We start from the raw sequence: 6,046 nt of genomic DNA, 5'->3' as shown, positions 1-6,046 counted from the left end.
AAGGGACAACAGGTCGCTCAAAACAGACCAGAGTCACCAGCTGTAGAGGTCAAAGGTTGGCGGGGGTGTCACACTTTCAAGTTCAGGTGGTGTGTATTTTAATGGCCTCTTCTTCATGACTTCTGACTGGAATGGATGGGAATGCAATTTCGCTTGCAGGGGCCGTTTTCAGGGATGCACGATATTTGTATTTTTTTCCAAGAACATGCAAACTCCACACAGAGTTGCCCAAGGGAGAATCGACCCAGGTCTTCCCCATCTCCAGACTGTGACTGTGACTGTGTTGGATTTGACAGACTCTACCTGTAGATTTGTCCTTACCAAATATCACGACTATTAACAAAACATTTTAAAAAATAACAGCGGCTCAGAAGTACACACCGTGGGTCCAAGAGGTTTACTAGCCGACAAAAGCAGGTATCTTCAACGATGCTAAAGGCTGGTCATCCATGAACCACCATCATTCCCATGAACAAATCCCAGATCACTTTAGTCTTCGGGTCCTCTGTTTAGCTTTTTTGCACTTTTGAAACTCCGGGGCGATAGGAACAAGCCCTGGGCACCGGGCGTCGTAGCAATGTTGGCATTTCAGGTGGCTGATAAGGTTTGATGTTTTGAAGATCATTGTTTCCCCCCCCCCATCGCAGAATGTTTACAGAGCATTTGCAGTGTGTGGGGAAATGTCTTCCTCTGAAACAGTGAACAAGTCCCACACGATCTACGCCATGTTTGTTTCCAAGTGAGCTCTGGGGAGGTTATGACAAGCCCTTCACAGTACGTCACAGAAAAGGAGCGCTTGATTTGCTCACGCTAGCCCACCTGCAGCACAGCACAGCTACTCTTGCCTCGTTGGAGTGTTTTTTAAATGGGTTGTCTCAGCCATTTTTGAATGTAATCATATTTAACGGTATGTCGTCATAATTCCCGGCCCGATCATTAGCCGTTTGTAGATTTTTTTAATTTTTTGAACAAGCTAAAACCAACTCATGTAGATATTTTAAGGCAGGGGTATTTAACTGGTTGCATCCTGGGACCCACATTTTCCCATGGCCATTATGTTGTGACCCACTTTTGTAGAGATAAAAGCATGCAAATTCATTTTTATTTAAAAACAGCCTTCAAAAATACATGCATGTCATTTTTTTTTTAACAAAAATACACTCAATTACACAGGAAAAATGTATTTCAGACCACAATATTAAGAGGAGGAATGTCATGTCATTGTATATACTGTATATACACTATAGAAACACTGGAAAATAGTAAATTATGTTGCATTATAAGACAAATGCAATATTATTACATTACATTACTAGATTACTAGACTAATGTTATTAGAAAAAAGAAAAATTAAGAAAGTTTGTAAAAAGTTGCGTTGTAATGACAATAAAGACAGATTTTTTTTGTTGATATCAAAGAAGGTCAAATACATATTTTCAAAATATTTGTATTTCAAAATGTATCTAAAAAAATTACTTCAGACTCAGAGATTCAATATTTCACTCTGTTTTTTTTTACCTGCTGTCCGCGACCCACCCAATTTTTCCGGCATAATTGTATTTTGACAATGTGCCCGCAGGCCAATGAAAAACAAGCCGCACGCCGCACTGTGGACACCCCTGTTTCAGCGCTAGAAGAGAGTGCTGGAGCTGTGTGGCTGCTGGGAGTCATAAGTGTGACAAGAAAAGCAGGAAAGAAAAAAAAAAAAGAGGCCACTGGCATAGTCACAATGTACTAACACTTCAATGGCTGACATTTTGTGTTATATGCTTGTCCTCACTGACCCCCCCCCTCCGCCCCCTTCCTCTGAACGCCAGCCCTCAGAACACTTCCGGTCCGAGTGAGGACTGTATTTATTCAGGAACATTCTGTTACACCGACTCACAACTCTCCGACAGCGCCGCCAGCAGGCCTATGCTGACGTTCATACCCGGCTGAGGACCACAGCTTCAGACAAGATGTCCTTTGACCTTTATGATGGATTGTTGCGTCAGGTCAAAGTGCAAGACAGTCTAATCAGGCTGAAAGCTCAGGAGTCACAAGGTCATTCACACAATGATTGGACTTTGGACTTAAATGACAGAAGAGGACCTTCATGAGGGCGGTACATGAGGAGGACCGAAGCCTGATCCATCATTTGACACCTTCTGACTCATCGTCATCACATTTTTATACAAGACAAGCTAGCATATCTTCTTTTTCTTCATATGTCACTTTGTAATCATCTACAGTGGGGCCAAAAAGCACTTGGACGGCCGCCGATTGTTTTTTTTTTGTATATTCCTGCAAACAATAAATATTTGGACATCTACAAATAAAGCAAGAATTCTGGCACTCCCACACATGTTCTCCTTTAAGAAGCTCTTACGTCCTCCACTTGTTGCCTGTATTAGTGGCATAAAAGACACCTATCCACAGCCTCAAACAGTCAGACTCCAAAGTCCACCATGGCCAAGACCAGAGAGCTCTCAAAAGACATCAGAGACAGAATTGTAGACCTACACAAGTCTGGCTGATAAGCCATGAAGCTACAGGCAAGCAGCTTGATGTGACTTCCATCCATTTTCTATGCAGCTTATCGTCTTTAGGGTCGCGGGGGTATGCTGGAGCATATCCCAGCTGACTTCAGGCGAGAAGCGGGGTACACCCTGCACTGTGGGTGGAAACAGGGGTGGGGACATGCAAACTGCACACAGATGAAGATTCCAAGTGGAGATTCAAACCCAGGGCTTCCCGATCTCCTGACTGTGTGGCCAACATGCTGACCACTCCACTCCACTCCACCGTGCGGCCACAAAATCAACTTTATTTGCAATCATTTAAAAATGGAAGACTTACAAGCTGACGAAGCTCGCTGACGAAGCTCGCTGACGAAGCTCTTCGGATGAGGAGCGAAACGTCCGACACCTTCTTCACAGAAGTACAGATGACGTCTCAAGAAGCCTTTTCCTCGAGTTACAAGGTCATAGATAATCTTCCTCACTTCCTGGGTTCCAAATGATCTCGCGAACAGTGAAGAATCAGCCAAAAACTACACAGAGGGAGAGGGGGAATGACCTGCGAAGAGCTGGGACCACAGTCACAATGGAGGCATGCTTGTCTCTCGAGAGACAATGGTACCACCCCGGGGCATGCAGGGTGTAAGGAAACATGGCTCCCTTCTCGGCCTTGCCAGGTTGGTCCGATGGCATGCGGAACGTTACAACTTGGAGCTGTTTTCAGCTGCGGGAGCAGTGTCTTGCCCCAAGGACACAACGACAGTGGCTGGGTGGAAGGATCAAGGATTGAAGCGCCAACCTTCCGGTTTCTGGACGACCTTCTCTACCTCCTGAGCAAAGGGTCAAAAAGGGTACCATCACACACTACCTCGATGCTGAGTTGCATCCCAAGAACACCATCCCTACTGTGAAGCACGGGCGTGGAAACATCATGCTTCTCTGCAAAGGGGACGGGACAACTGACCTGCATTAAGGAGAGGATGACCGGGGCACAGCATTGTGAGATTTTAAGCAAAAACTTCCCTCCACTTGAAGGTCCCAGAGTGGTCAAGTCAGTCTCCACACCTCAACCCGATAGAAAATCCACGTTGCTTGGCGACTGACCCAAATCCTGACAGATCTGGAGATCTGCATTGAGGAACGTGTCTGCAAATCTGGTCAAGAGCTACAGGAAACGTCACTGCCAACACAGGTTACAGTACAAAGTATTGAGTTGATTTATTTGTTAGTGTCCAATTATTTATTTTATTTATTTTTTATAAAAATTGTGTACAAACCATCGAATGTGATTTTCTGGATTTTCTTTCTACATTCTGTCTCTCACAGTCAAAGTGTACCTATGATGAACATGACAGACCTCCCTCATCTTTTTAAGTGGGAAAACTTGCACAGTCAGTGGGCGTCCAAATACGTTTAGGCCCCACTGTACATCTAGGCTCTTCACAACAACGCCAAGAAGCGTCACTGCGTCTGAGGGAAGAGTGAAGCCTCTTCCCTCAGAGAAGACCTCAGACCACGCCATGTTGACAGGGTTGAGACATGTTGAACATTTCAGGAGTGCCTAGTGAAAGACAAACTCTCTCTCTCTTACATGCACACACACACACTTCAGACTGGGGAGGGAACGTTCTAGAAGAGGAACATGGCGAAGCTAGCAAACATTCCAATGGGAACGCACCTGAAGAACGTCCTGCCCTGTTCTAATGGACCTTTGACCTCTGTGAGCTAACATCCATCACCTCAGTCATCTCTCACACACACACACACACACACACACACACACACACACACACACACGCTTAGTGTGTGTGTGTGTGCGCGCGCACCCGGACAAGCAGTCACCTGCACAAGCTCCACCCCCGCCGGCTAATTACTCTGCTCACATTCTTTACACGCCCCGGTGAGCAGGCTCAGTATGTGCGATGTTCAAAGCATATAAAGTGGAAAATGTTGACATGGAGAGAGCTTGCACACATCCTCATCTTCACATCTGATCCTGAAATTCAAACAGTTGTCCTGACCGCTCTGGAAAACTGCAATAAGATTCCAAAAATTCCAGGATCAGTGATTTGTGCTGGAAGAATTCCTTCATCTCTCTGATAAGCAGCTTTGTTGAACACACACACACACACACACACACACACACCAGACAGAATTCCTGAGGACCTTTCTGGAACAATCCCACATAAAACACGACTGACGAGTGGAACAGGGAATGCAAGCGTGCACACGGACTTTACGCACTTCACTTACCCTCAGCACGCACTGATCCACACTAAATATTCCAAGAGGAATCCAAACACGGGGCAGCCGAGGCCAAACACGCGCGCACGCACACGCACACACTTAGGAGTCAGAGAGAAAATCCAGCATGTGTTCACACAGAAGCTGCTTGACAAAATATCAGTCTGCACCCTCAGACAGCTCCGCCCCCTTTTCACCCTCCCTGCCTCTCTCTCTCTCTCTCTGTCTGTGTTGGCAGGAGTGAAGAGGACATTCTTTAGAAAGCAGAGCAGATCTTTAAATAGTTCATCAGGAATAAACCTGACACTAACTCTATTGTTCATCTTCATGGACCACACACGCATCCATGGTGCTCCTGCTGAACCCTATCCAAGCTTGGACTTCCTGATGTGAGTTTGTGACGTCACTGCAGTTCTTGAACGACAGGCGTTCTGGATGACGATATGCATTATTTATTACTGATTACTTTTATTACGGGTTGTTACGGCAGACGAATGTGAGAGGTCACTAAGTGACGAGGGGTCTTACCTTTGACCTCACACTGCCACTGATGATGAGGAATCCAACTTATCCAACTCCTCTCAAGGCATGGCTTGTGTAAAGTTTTCTGTAAAGGAAGCAGGACCAGCGCTAGCTTGTGTTAGCGTGCCCAAGCGGGGCAGAGGGCTGATTACCCAGCATCCCTCACGACTGGGACACTTGTTCCGGCAGCAGCTGACGTGACGTCTATAAAAGGCGTAGGTGGACATGCACCGTGGTGTTGTGATGAAGCACGGCTCATCTCACAAGAATGTTTCCGCCTCACGGGACCATTTGCAGCCGACCAATCAGGAGCCTCACTGCCACTGAGCCGCTTCAGTCCTTTGCAAAGACTGCCTCCTGCTGGCGTGCGGGAGAATGACAAAAAGCTTACAAGTATCTGGTCAAATTTGCGCGTCCTTAGAAACCGTCTCACATAATCCACATTCACATCTTGTCATTCCAACGGAAAAAGAAGAAGTCCACGCTGTAATTACGTGGCTCAGCAAATTTAGAGCCGCCTCAGTAAGTGCCATCTTCATCAACATGAAGAAGATGAAAGAACGAGACAAAAACGTTTTAGCATGTTCTCAACGCTCGAGCATGATGCATGAGGCCAGCAGATGTCGCAATAACAGTCACAACAATGATTTCTGAAGATGGCCGCTTTCTGTTACTAGGTGGAAGTGTTGTATCAGCCCAATGCATTGTAGTGATGGAAATTTCGGCTCTTTTTTGGAGAGCCGGTTGTTTCTGCTCACTAAAAAGAGCTGGCTCCCAAGTGG

The sequence above is a fragment of the Dunckerocampus dactyliophorus genome, chromosome 3 (assembly GCF_027744805.1).
Source record: "Dunckerocampus dactyliophorus isolate RoL2022-P2 chromosome 3, RoL_Ddac_1.1, whole genome shotgun sequence".
In the NCBI taxonomy this organism is placed as follows: domain Eukaryota; kingdom Metazoa; phylum Chordata; class Actinopteri; order Syngnathiformes; family Syngnathidae; genus Dunckerocampus; species Dunckerocampus dactyliophorus.
This window is presented reverse-complemented; position numbering follows the sequence as displayed.